This window comes from Triturus cristatus, chromosome 5_1 (genome assembly GCF_964204655.1).
Source record: "Triturus cristatus chromosome 5_1, aTriCri1.1, whole genome shotgun sequence".
NCBI classification, from domain to species: domain Eukaryota; kingdom Metazoa; phylum Chordata; class Amphibia; order Caudata; family Salamandridae; genus Triturus; species Triturus cristatus.
Window position 1 is genome coordinate 934,322,028 of NC_140587.1, and position 13,703 is coordinate 934,335,730.

The window sequence follows — 13,703 nt, forward strand, 5'->3', positions numbered from 1 at the left end:
TACCCATTTCTCAAATCTTGTGTTTAGTGCCCCTGGAAGCTTGAAAATCACTTTAAACATCTCACTTTATCTCTAAAAGTGATTACCCACGTACAAATGTGGATTGTCATTCAAAGACGCAACATTTGAAAACGGACCATTTTTTTCGTTTCTGAAGCATGTCGTAAGGGGGGGTGGTTATCTCTTTCGTCAATAATCGGGCGTTTTCGCTTGAACAATAAAGGCCTACAAATGTTATTTAGTTCACTTCCCGTGGAGGAGAAACACTGTTTAAGGCCTCAGAGTGAGTAAATTGGCCATTTTCATTCACTTTTACCCATTCCTCAAATCTTGTGTTTAAGGCCCCTGGAAGCATGAAAATCACTTTAAACATCTCATTTGATCTTTAAAAGTGCTTTTCCACGTACAAATGTGAATTGTAGTTCAAAGAGGCAACATTTGAAAACGGACCATTTTTTTAGTTTCTGAAGCATGTCGTAAGGGGGGGTGGATATCTCTTTCGTCAAAAATCGGGCGTTTTTGATTGAACAATAAAGGCCTACAAATGTTATTTAATTCACTTTCTGGAGTGGAGAAAAACTTTTTAAGGCCTCAGAGTGAATAAATTGGCCAGTTTCATTCATATTTACCCATTCCTCATATCTTGTGTTTAGGGCCCCTGGAAGCTTGTAAATCACTTTAAACATCTAATTTTATCTCTAAAAGTGATCATCCACGTACAAATGTGAATTGTAGTTCAAAGACTCAACATTTGAAAATGGAACATTTTTTTCGTTTCTGAAGCATGTCGTAAGGGGGGGTGGTTATCTTTTTCACCAAAAAACGGGCGTTTTTGATTGAACAATAAAGGCATCCAAATGTTATTTTATTTACTTTCCGTGGAGGAGAAACACTTTTTAAGGCCGCAGAGTGAGTAAATTGGCCATTTTCATTCACGTTTACCCATTTCTCAAATCTCGTGTTTAGGGCCCCTGGAAGCTTGAAAATCACTTTAAACATCTCATTTTCACCCTTATGCATCAAGCCAAAATCCAGTCGGTAAAATACCGATTCCTTATTAGCTCCCGGTATTAAGTAAAAAATACCCAATCCCAATGCATCAACCCAAAAGCAGAAATCGGTATTTAAGGAATCCTTAAATAGCGATTCTTCAAATAGGGATTCCTTAAATACCGATTCCTTAAATAGCGATTGCATTTAAGGAATCCCAAAGTGAGATTCCTTAAATGCAATGCATCAAAGTTAAAAAATTAGCGATTTCGCTAATAAGGGGAGCAAATTACCATGAAGATGAACTGCATGGTAATTTGCAAAAACTTTGAAAAATGCACTTTTGTGCATTTTTCAAAGTTTCATGTTGCGCACACACATGCCCTTAGAGCATGTGTGTGTGCAACATATGTGCACATATCATTTTCAGGGGTGCAACAGGGTGTCCTTTTGACACCCTGGCACCCTTGAAAGTGCTCCCGCTATTAGCGATTCGGTAATACCGAATCGCTAATACAGAATGGCTTTACATTCATTCCTATGGGCCTCCAAGCCCATAGGAATGAATGGGTAGGTATTCCTTATTACCGATTCGGTATTACCGATTCGGTAATAAGGAATATTAAGGAATCGCTATTTGAATAGCGATTCCTACATGCATAGCCTTTTGCTATTCCTTATTAGCGATTCCTTATTTTTCGCTAATAAGGAATCGCAAATGGCATTGTTGATGCATAGGCCCCTTTATCTCTAAAAGTGAATATCCACGTACAATCTTAATTGTAGTTCAAAGACGCAACATTTGAAAATGAACCATTTTTTTAGTTTCAGAAGCATGTCGTAAGGGGGGGTGGTTATCTCTTTCATCAAAAATCAGGCATTTTCGCTTGAACAATAAAGGCCTCATAATGGTATTTAATTCACTTCCCGTGGAGGAGAAACACTTTTTAAGGCCTCAGAGTGAGTAAATTGGCCATTTTCATTTACTTTTACCCATACCTCAAATCTTGTGTTTAAGGCCCCTGGAAGCATGAAAATCACTTTAAACATCTCATTTGATCTTTAAAAGTGCTTTTCCACGTACAAATGTGAATTGTAGTTCAAAGAGGCTACATTTGAAAACAGACCATTTTTTTAGTTTCTGAAGCATGTTGTAAGGGGGGGTGGTTATCTCTTTCGTCAAAAATCGGGCGTTTTTGATTGAACAATAAAGGACTACAAATGTTATTTAATTCACTTTCTGGAGTGGAGAAAAACTTTTTAAGGCCTCGGAGTGAATAAATTGGCCATTTTCATTCATATTTACCCATTCCTCATATCTTGTGTTTAGGGCCCCTGGAAGCTTGTATATCACTTTAAACATCTAATTTTATCTCTAAAAGTGATCATCCACGTACAAATGTGAATTGTAGTTCAAAGACGCAACATTTGAAAATGGACCATTTTTTCCGTTTCTGAAGCATGTCGTAAGGGGGGGTGGTTATCTTTTTCACCAAAAAACGGGCGTTTTTGATTGAACAATAAAGGCATCCAAATGTTATTTTATTTACTTTCCGTGGAGGAGAAACACTTTTTAAGGCCGCAGAGTGAGTAAATTGGCCATTTTCATTCACGTTTACCCATTTCTCAAATCTCGTGTTTAGGGCCCCTGGAAGCTTGAAAATCACTTTAAACATCTCATTTTCACCCTTATGCATCAAGCCAAAATCCAGTCGGTAAAATACCGATTCCTTATTAGCTCCCGGTATTAAGTAAAAAATACCCAATCCCAATGCATCAACCCAAAAGCAGAAATCGGTATTTAAGGAATCCTTAAATAGCGATTCTTCAAATAGGGATTCCTTAAATACCGATTCCTTAAATAGCGATTGCATTTAAGGAATCCCAAAGTGAGATTCCTTAAATGCAATGCATCAAAGTTAAAAAATTAGCGATTTCGCTAATAAGGGGAGCAAATTACCATGAAGATGAACTGCATGGTAATTTGCAAAAACTTTGAAAAATGCACTTTTGTGCATTTTTCAAAGTTTCATGTTGCGCACACACATGCCCTTAGAGCATGTGTGTGTGCAACATATGTGCACATATCATTTTCAGGGGTGCAACAGGGTGTCCTTTTGACACCCTGGCACCCTTGAAAGTGCTCCCGCTATTAGCAATTCGGTAATACCGAATCGCTAATACAGAATGGCTTTACATTCATTCCTATGGGCCTCCAAGCCCATAGGAATGAATGGGTAGGTATTCCTTATTACCGATTCGGTATTACCGATTCGGTAATAAGGAATATTAAGGAATCGCTATTTGAATAGCGATTCCTACATGCATAGCCTTTTGCTATTCCTTATTAGCGATTCCTTATTTTTCGCTAATAAGGAATCGCAAATGGCATTGTTGATGCATAGGCCCCTTTATCTCTAAAAGTGAATATCCACGTACAATCTTAATTGTAGTTCAAAGACGCAACATTTGAAAATGAACCATTTTTTTAGTTTCAGAAGCATGTCGTAAGGGGGGGTGGTTATCTCTTTCATCAAAAATCAGGCGTTTTCGCTTGAACAATAAAGGCCTCATAATGGTATTTAATTCACTTCCCGTGGAGGAGAAACACTTTTTAAGGCCTCAGAGTGAGTAAATTGGCCATTTTCATTTACTTTTACCCATACCTCAAATCTTGTGTTTAAGGCCCCTGGAAGCATGAAAATCACTTTAAACATCTCATTTGATCTTTAAAAGTGCTTTTCCACGTACAAATGTGAATTGTAGTTCAAAGAGGCTACATTTGAAAACAGACCATTTTTTTAGTTTCTGAAGCATGTTGTAAGGGGGGGTGGTTATCTCTTTCGTCAAAAATCGGGCGTTTTTGATTGAACAATAAAGGACTACAAATGTTATTTAATTCACTTTCTGGAGTGGAGAAAAACTTTTTAAGGCCTCGGAGTGAATAAATTGGCCATTTTCATTCATATTTACCCATTCCTCATATCTTGTGTTTAGGGCCCCTGGAAGCTTGTATATCACTTTAAACATCTAATTTTATCTCTAAAAGTGATCATCCACGTACAAATGTGAATTGTAGTTCAAAGACGCAACATTTGAAAATGGACCATTTTTTCCGTTTCTGAAGCATGTCGTAAGGGGGGGTGGTTATCTTTTTCACCAAAAAACGGGCGTTTTTGATTGAACAATAAAGGCATCCAAATGTTATTTTATTCACTTTCCGTGGAGGAGAAACACTTTTTAAGGCCGCAGAGTGAGTAAATTGGCCATTTTCATTCACGTTTACCCATTTCTCAAATCTTGTGTTTAGGGCCCCTGGAAGCTTGAAAATCACTTTAAACATCTAATTTTAGCTCTAAAAGTGATTATCCACGTACAAATGTGGATTGTCATTCAAAGACGCAACATTTGAAAACGGACCATTTTTTTTGTTTCTGAAGCATGTCGTAAGGGGGGGTGGTTATCTCTTTCGTCAATAATCGGGCGTTTTCGCTTGAACAATAAAGGCCTACAAATGTTATTTAATTCACTTCCCGTTGAGGAGAAACACTTTTTAAGGCCTCAGAGTGAGGAAATTGGCCATTTTCATTCACTTTTACCCATTTCTCAAATCTTGTGTTTAGGGCCCCTGGAAGCTTGAAAATCACTTTAAACATCTAATTTTATCTCTAAAAGTGTTTATCCACTTACAAATGTGGATTGTCGTTCAAAGATGCAACATTTGAAAATGAACCATTTTTTTTGTTTCTGAAGCATGTCGTAAGGGGGGGTGGTTCTCTCTTTCGTCAATAATCGGGCGTTTTTGATTGAACAATAAAGGCCTACAAATGTTATTTAATTCACTTCCCGTGGAGGAGAAACACTTTTTAAGGCCTCAGAGTGAGTAAATTGGCCATTTTCATTCACTTTTACCCATTCCTCAAATCTTGTGTTTAAGGCCCCTGGAAGCATGAAAATCACTTTAAACATCTCATTTGATCTTTAAAAGTGCTTTTCCACGTACAAATGTGAATTGTAGTTCAAAGAGGCTACATTTAAAAACGGACCATTTTTTTAGTTTCTGAAGCATGTCGTAAGGGGGGGTGGTTATCTCTTTCGTCAAAAATCGGGCGTTTTTGATTGAACAATAAAGGCCTACAAATGTTATTTAATTCACTTTCTGGAGTGGAAAAAAACTTTTTAAGGCCTCAGAGTGAATAAATTGGCCATTTTCATTCATATTTACCCATTCCTCATATCTTGTTTTTAGGGCCCCTGGAAGCTTGTAAATCACTTTAAACATCTAATTTTATCTCTAAAAGTGATCATCCACGTACAAATGTGAATTGTAGTTCAAAGACGCAACATTTGAAAATGGACCATTTTTTTCGTTTCTGAAGCATGTCGTAAGGGGGGGTGGTTATCTTTTTCACCAAAAAACGGGCGTTTTTGATTGAACAATAAAGGCATCCAAATGTTATTTTATTCACTTTCCGTGGAGGAGAAACACTTTTTAAGGCCGCAGAGTGAAAAAATTGGCCATTTTCATTCACGGTTACCCATTTTTCAAATCTCGTGTTTAGGGCCCCTGGAAGCTTGAAAATCACTTTAAACATCTCATTTTATCTCTAAAAGTGATTATCCACGTACAATGTTAATTGTAGTTCAAAAGACGCAACATTTGAAAATGAACCATTTTTTTAGTTTCAGAAGCATGTCGTAAGGGGGGGTGGTTATCTCTTTCTTCAAAAATCAGGCGTTTTCGCTTGAACAATAAAGGCCTCCAAATGGTATTTAATTCAATTCCCGTGGAGGAGAAACACTTTTTAAGGCCTCAGAGTGAGTAAATTGGCCATTTTCATTCACTTTTACCCATTTCTCAAATCTTGTGTTTAGGGCCCCTGGAAGCTTGAAAATCGCTTTAAACATCTAATTTTAGCTCTAAAAGTGATTATCCACGTACAAATGTGGATTGTCATTCAAAGACGCAACATTTGAAAACAGACCATTTTTTTCGTTTCTGAAGCATGTCGTAAGGGGGGGTGGTTATCTCTTTCGTCAATAATCGGGCGTTTTCGCTTGAACAATAAAGGCCTACAAATGTTATTTAATTCACTTCCCGTTGAGGAGAAACACTTTTTAAGGCCTCAGAGTGAGTAAATTGGCCATTTTCATTCACTTTTACCCATTTCTCAAATCTTGTGTTTAGGGCCCCTGGAAGCTTGAAAATCACTTTAAACATCTAATTTTATCTCTAAAAGTGTTTATCCACGTACAAATGTGGATTGTCGTTCAAAGATGCAACATTTGAAAATGAACCATTTTTTGTGTTTCTGAAGCATGTCGTAAGGGGGGGTGGTTATCTCTTTCGTCAAAAATCGGGCGTTTTTGATTGAACAATAAAGGTCTACAAATGTTATTTAATTCACTTTCTGGAGTGGAGAAAAACTTTTTAAGGCCTCAGAGTGAATAAATTGGCCATTTTCATTCATATTTACCCATTCCTCATATCTATATCTTGTGTTTAGGGCCCCTGGAAGCTTGTAAATCACTTTAAACATCTAATTTTCTCTCTAAAAGTGATTATCCACGTACAAATGTGAATTGTAGTTCAAAGACGCAACATTTGAAAATGGACCATTTTTTTTGTTTCTGAAGCATGTCGTAAGGGGGGGTGGTTATCTTTTTCACCAAAAAACGGGTGTTTTTGATTGAACAATAAAGGCATCCAAATTCTATTTTATTCACTTTCCGTGGAGGAGAAACACTTTTTAAGGCCGCAGAGTGAGTAAATTGGCCATTTTCATTCACGTTTACCCATTTCTCAAATCTCGTGTTTAGGGCCCCTGGAAGCTTGAAAATCACTTTAAACATCTCATTTTATCTCTAAAAGTGATTATCCACGTACAATGTTAATTGTGGTTCAAAGACGCAACATTTGAAAATGAACCATTTTTTTAGTTTCAGAAGCATGTCGTAAGGGGGGGTGGTTATCTCTTTCGTCAAAAATCGGGCGTTTTTGATTGAACAATAAAGGCCTAAAAATGTTATTTAATTCACTTTCTGGAGTGGAGAAAAACTTTTTAAGGCCTCAGAGTGAATAAATTGGCCATTTTCATTCATATTTACCCATTCCTCATATCTTGTGTTTAGGGCCCCTGGAAGCTTGTAAATCACTTTAAACATCTAATTTTATCTCTAAAAGTGATCATTCACGTACAAATGTGAATAGTAGTTCAAAGACGCAACATTTGAAAATGGAACATTTTTTTCGTTTCTGAAGCATGTCGCAAGGGGGGGTGGTTATCTTTTTCACCAAAAAACGGGCGTTTTTGATTGATCAATAAAGGCATCCAAATGTTATTTTATTCACTTTCCGTGGAGGAGAAACACTTTTTAAGGCCGCAGAGTGAGTAAATTGGCCATTTTCATTCACAGTTACCCATTTCTCAAATCTCGTGTTTAGGGCCCCTGGAAGCTTGAAAATCACTTTAAATATCTCATTTTATCTCTAAAAGTGATTATCCACGTACAATGTTAATTGTAGTTCAAAAGACGCAACATTTGAAAATGAACCATTTTTTCAGTTTCAGAAGCATGTCGTAAGGGGGGTGGTTATCTTTTTCACCAAAAACGGGCGTTTTTGAATGAACAATAAAGGCATCAAAATGTTATTTTATTCACTTTCCGTGGAGGAGAAACACTTTTTAAGGCCGCAGAGTGAGTAAATTGGCCATTTTCATTCACGTTTACCCATTTCTCAAATCTCGTGTTTAGGGCCCCTGGAAGCTTGAAAATCACTTTAAACATCTAATTTTAGCTCTAAAAGTGTTTATCCACGTACAAATGTTAATTGTGGTTCAAAGACGCAACATTTGAAAATGAACCATTTTTTCAGTTTCAGAAGCATGTCGTAAGGGGGGTGGTTATCTCTTTCATCAAAAATCAGGCGTTTTCGCTTGAACAATAAAGACCTCCAAATGGTATTTAATTCACTTCCCGTGGAGGAGAAACACTTTTTAAGGCCTCAGAGTGAGTAAATTGGCCATTTTCATTCACTTTTACCCATTCCTCAAATCTTGTGTTTAAGGCCCCTGGAAGCATGAAAATCACTTTAAACATCTCATTTGATCTTTAAAAGTGCTTTTCCACGTACAAATGTGAATTGTAGTTCAAAGAGGCAACATTTGAAAACGGACCATTTTTTTAGTTTCTGAAGCATGTCGTAAGGGGGGGTGGTTATCTCTTTCGTCAAAAATCGGGCGTTTTTGATTGAACAATAAAGGCCTACAAATGTTATTTAATTCACTTTCTGGAGTGGAGAAAAACTTTTTAAGGCCTCAGAGTGAATAAATTGGCCATTTTCATTCATATTTACCCATTCCTCATATCTTGTGTTTAGGGCCCCTGGAAGCTTGTAAATCACTTTAAACATCTAATTTTATCTCTAAAAGTGATCATTCACGTACAAATGTGAATTGTAGTTCAAAGACGCAACATTTGAAAATGGAACATTTTTTTCGTTTCTGAAGCATGTCGTAAGGGGGGTGGTTATCTTTTTCACCAAAAAACGGGCGTTTTTGATTGAACAATAAAGGCATCCAAATGTTATTTTATTCACTTTCCGTGGAGGAGAAACACTTTTTAAGGCCGCAGAGTGAGTAAATTGGCCATTTTCATTCACGGTTACCCATTTCTCAAATCTCGTGTTTAGGGCCCCTGGAAGCTTGAAAATCACTTTAAACATCTCATTTTATCTCTAAAAGTGATTATCCACGTACAATGTTAATTGTAGTTCAAAAGACGCAACATTTGAAAATGAACCATTTTTTTAGTTTCAGAAGCATGTCGTAAGGGGGGGTGGTTATCTCTTTCATCAAAAATCAGGCGTTTTCGCTTGAACAATAAAGGCCTCCAAATGGTATTTAATTCACTTCCCGTGGAGGAGAAACACTTATTAAGGCCTCAGAGTGAGTAAATTGGCCATTTTCATTCACTTTTACCCATTTCTCAAATCTTGTGTTTAGGGCCCCTGGAAGCTTGAAAATCACTTTAAACATCTAATTTTAGCTCTAAAAGTGATTATCCACGTACAAATGTGGATTGTCATTCAAAGACGCAACATTTGAAAACAGACCATTTTTTTCGTTTCTGAAGCATGTCGTAAGGGGGGGTGGTTATCTCTTTCGTCAATAATCGGGCGTTTTCGCTTGAACAATAAAGGCCTACAAATGTTATTTAATTCACTTCCCGTGGAGGAGAAACACTTTTTAAGGCCTCAGAGTGAGTAAATTGGCCATTTTCATTCACTTTTACCCATTCCTCAAATCTTGTGTTTAAGGCCCCTGGAAGCATGAAAATCACTTTAAACATCTCATTTGATCTTTAAAAGTGCTTTTCCACGTACAAATGTGAATTGTAGTTCAAAGACGCAACATTTGAAAATGGACCATTTTTTTCGTTTCTGAAGCATGTCGTAAGGGGGGGTGGTTATCTTTTTCACCAAAAAACGGGCGTTTTTGATTGAACAATAAAGGCATCCAAATGTTATTTTATTCACTTTCCGTGGAGGAGAATTTAAGGCCGCAGAGTGAGTAAATTGGCCATTTTCATTCACGTTTACCCATTTCTCAAATCTCGTGTTTAGGGCCCCTGGAAGCTTGAAAATCACTTTAAACATCTCATTTTATCTCTAAAAGTGATTATCCACGTACAATGTTAATTGTAGTTCAAAAGACGCAACATTTGAAAATGAACCATTTTTTTAGTTTCGGAAGCATGTCGTAAGGGGGGGTGGTTATCTCTTTCATCAAAAATCAGGCGTTTTCGCTTGAACAATAAAGGCCTCCAAATGGTATTTAATTCACTTCCCGTGGAGGAGAAACACTTTTTAAGGCCTCAGAGTGAGTAAATTGGCCATTTTCATTCACTTTTACCCATTTCTCAAATCTTGTGTTTAGGGCCCCTGGAAGCTTGAAAATCACTTTAAACATCTAATTTTAGCTCTAAAAGTGATTATCCACGTACAAATGTGGATTGTCATTCAAAGACGCAACATTTGAAAACGGACCATTTTTTTCGTTTCTGAAGCATGTCGTAAGGGGGGGTGGTTATCTTTTTCGTCAATAATCGGGCGTTTTCGCTTGAACAATAAAGGCCTACAAATGTTATTTAATTCACTTCCCGTTGAGGAGAAACACTTTTTAAGGCCTCAGAGTGAGTAAATTGGCCATTTTCATTCACTTTTACCCATTTCTCAAATCTTGTGTTTAGGGCCCCTGGAAGCTTGAAAATCACTTTAAACATCTCACTTTATCTCTAAAAGTGATTACCCACGTACAAATGTGGATTGTCATTCAAAGACGCAACATTTGAAAACGGACCATTTTTTTTCGTTTCTGAAGCATGTCGTAAGGGGGGGTGGTTATCTCTTTCGTCAATATTCGGGCGTTTTCGCTTGAACAATAAAGGCCTACAAATGTTATTTATTTCACTTCCCGTGGAGGAGAAACACTTTTTAAGGCCTCAGAGTGAGTAAATTGGCCATTTTCATTCACTTTTACCCATTCCTCAAATCTTGTGTTTAAGGCCCCTGGAAGCATGAAAATCACTTTAAACATCTCATTTGATCTTTAAAAGTGCTTTTCCACGTACAAATGTGAATTGTAGTTCAAAGACGCAACATTTGAAAATGGACCATTTTTTTCGTTTCTGAAGCATGTCGTAAGGGGGGGTGGTTATCTTTTTCACCAAAAAACGGGCGTTTTTGATTGAACAATAAAGGCATCCAAATGTTATTTTATACACTTTCCGTGGAGGAGAAACACTTTTTAAGGCCGCAGAGTGAGTAAATTGGCCATTTTCATTCACGTTTACCCATTTCTCAAATCTCGTGTTTAGGGCCCCTGGAAGCTTGAAAATCACTTTAAACATCTCATTTTATCTCTAAAAGTGATTATCCACGTACAATGTTAATTGTAGTTCAAAAGACGCAACATTTGAAAATGAACCATTTTTTTAGTTTCGGAAGCATGTCGTAAGCGGGGGTGGTTATCTCTTTCATCAAAAATCAGGCGTTTTCGCTTGAACAATAAAGGCCTCCAAATGGTGTTTAATTCACTTCCCGTGGAGGAGAAACACTTTTTAAGGCCTCAGAGTGAGTAAATTGGCCATTTTCATTCACTTTTACCCATTTCTCAAATCTTGTGTTTAGGGCCCCTGGAAGCTTGAAAATCACTTTAAACATCTCACTTTATCTCTAAAAGTGATTACCCACGTACAAATGTGGATTGTCATTCAAAGACGCAAAATTTGAAAACGGACCATTTTTTTCGTTTCTGAAGCATGTCGTAAGGGGGGGTGGTTATCCCTTTCGTCAATAATCGGGCGTTTTCGCTTGAACAATAAAGGCCTACAAATGGTATTTAATTCACTTCCCGTGAAGGAGAAACACTGTTTAAGGCCTCAGAGTGAGTAAATTGGCCATTTTCATTCACTTTTACCCATTCCTCAAATCTTGTGTTTAAGGCCCCTGGAAGCATGAAAATCACTTTAAACATCTCATTTGATCTTTAAAAGTGCTTTTCCACGTACAAATGTGAATTGTAGTTCAAAGACGCAACATTTGAAAATGAACCATTTTTTTAGTTTCAGAAGCATGTCATAAGGGGGGGTGGTTATCTCTTTCATCAAAAATCAGGCGTTTTCGCTTGAACAATAAAGACCTCCAAATGGTATTTAATTCACTTCCCGTGGAGGAGAAACACTTTTTAAGGCCTCAGAGTGAGTAAATTGGCCATTTTCATTCACTTTTACCCATTCCTCAAATCTTGTGTTTAAGGCCCCTGGAAGCATGAAAATCACTTTAAACATCTCATTTGATCTTTAAAAGTGCTTTTCCACGTACAAATGTGAATTGTAGTTCAAAGAGGCAACATTTGAAAACGGACCATTTTTTTAGTTTCTGAAGCATGTCGTAAGGGGGGGTGGTTATCTCTTTCGTCAAAAATCGGGCGTTTTTGATTGAACAATAAAGGCCTAAAAATGTTATTTAATTCACTTTCTGGAGTGGAGAAAAACTTTTTAAGGCCTCAGAGTGAATAAATCGGCCATTTTCATTCATATTTACCCATTCCTCATATCTTGTGTTTAGGGCCCCTGGAAGCTTGTAAATCACTTTAAACATCTAATTTTATCTCTAAAAGTGATCATTCACGTACAAATGTGAATTGTAGTTCAAAGACGCAACATTTGAAAATGGAACATTTTTTTCGTTTCTGAAGCATGTCGTAAGGGGGGGGGGGGTTATCTTTTTCACCAAAAAACGGGCGTTTTTGATTGAACAATAAAGGCATCCAAATGTTATTTTATTCACTTTCCGTGGAGGAGAAACACTTTTTAAGGCCGCAGAGTGAGTAAATTGGCCATTTTCATTCACGGTTACCCATTTCTCAAATCTCGTGTTTAGGGCCCCTGGAAGCTTGAAAATCACTTTAAACATCTCACTTTATCTCTAAAAGTGATTACCCACGTACAAATGTGGATTGTCATTCAAAGACGCAAAATTTGAAAACGGACCATTTTTTTCGTTTCTGAAGCATGTCGTAAGGGGGGGTGGTTATCCCTTTCGTCAATAATCGGGCGTTTTCGCTTGAACAATAAAGGCCTACAAATGGTATTTAATTCACTTCCCGTGAAGGAGAAACACTGTTTAAGGCCTCAGAGTGAGTAAATTGGCCATTTTAATTCATATTTACCCATTCCTCATATCTTGTGTTTAGGGCCCCTGGAAGCTTGTAAATCACTTTAAACATCTAATTTTATCTCTAAAAGTGATTATCCACGTACAAATGTGAATTGTAGTTCAAAGACGCAACATTTGAAAATGAACCATTTTTTTAGTTTCAGAAGCATGTCGTAAGGGGGGGTGGTTATCTCTTTCATCAAAAATCAGGCGTTTTCGCTTGAACAATAAAGACCTCCAAATGGTATTTAATTCACTTCCCGTGGAGGAGAAACACTTTTTAAGGCCTCAGAGTGAGTAAATTGGCCATTTTCATTCACTTTTACCCATTCCTCAAATCTTGTGTTTAAGGCCCCTGGAAGCATGAAAATCACTTTAAACATCTCATTTGATCTTTAAAAGTGCTTTTCCACGTACAAATGTGAATTGTAGTTCAAAGAGGCAACATTTGAAAACGGACCATTTTTTTAGTTTCTGAAGCATGTCGTAAGGGGGGGTGGTTATCTCTTTCGTCAAAAATCGGGCGTTTTTGATTGAACAATAAAGGCCTAAAAATGTTATTTAATTCACTTTCTGGAGTGGAGAAAAACTTTTTAAGGCCTCAGAGTGAATAAATCGGCCATTTTCATTCATATTTACCCATTCCTCATATCTTGTGTTTAGGGCCCCTGGAAGCTTGTAAATCACTTTAAACATCTAATTTTATCTCTAAAAGTGATCATTCACGTACAAATGTGAATTGTAGTTCAAAGACGCAACATTTGAAAATGGAACATTTTTTTCGTTTCTGAAGCATGTCGTAAGGGGGGGGTGGTTATCTTTTTCACCAAAAAACGGGCGTTTTTGATTGAACAATAAAGGCATCCAAATGTTATTTTATTAACTTTCCGTGGAGGAGAAACACTTTTTAAGGCCGCAGAGTGAGTAAATTGGCCATTTTCATTCACGGTTACCCATTTCTCAAATCTCGTGTTTAGGGCCCCTGGAAGCT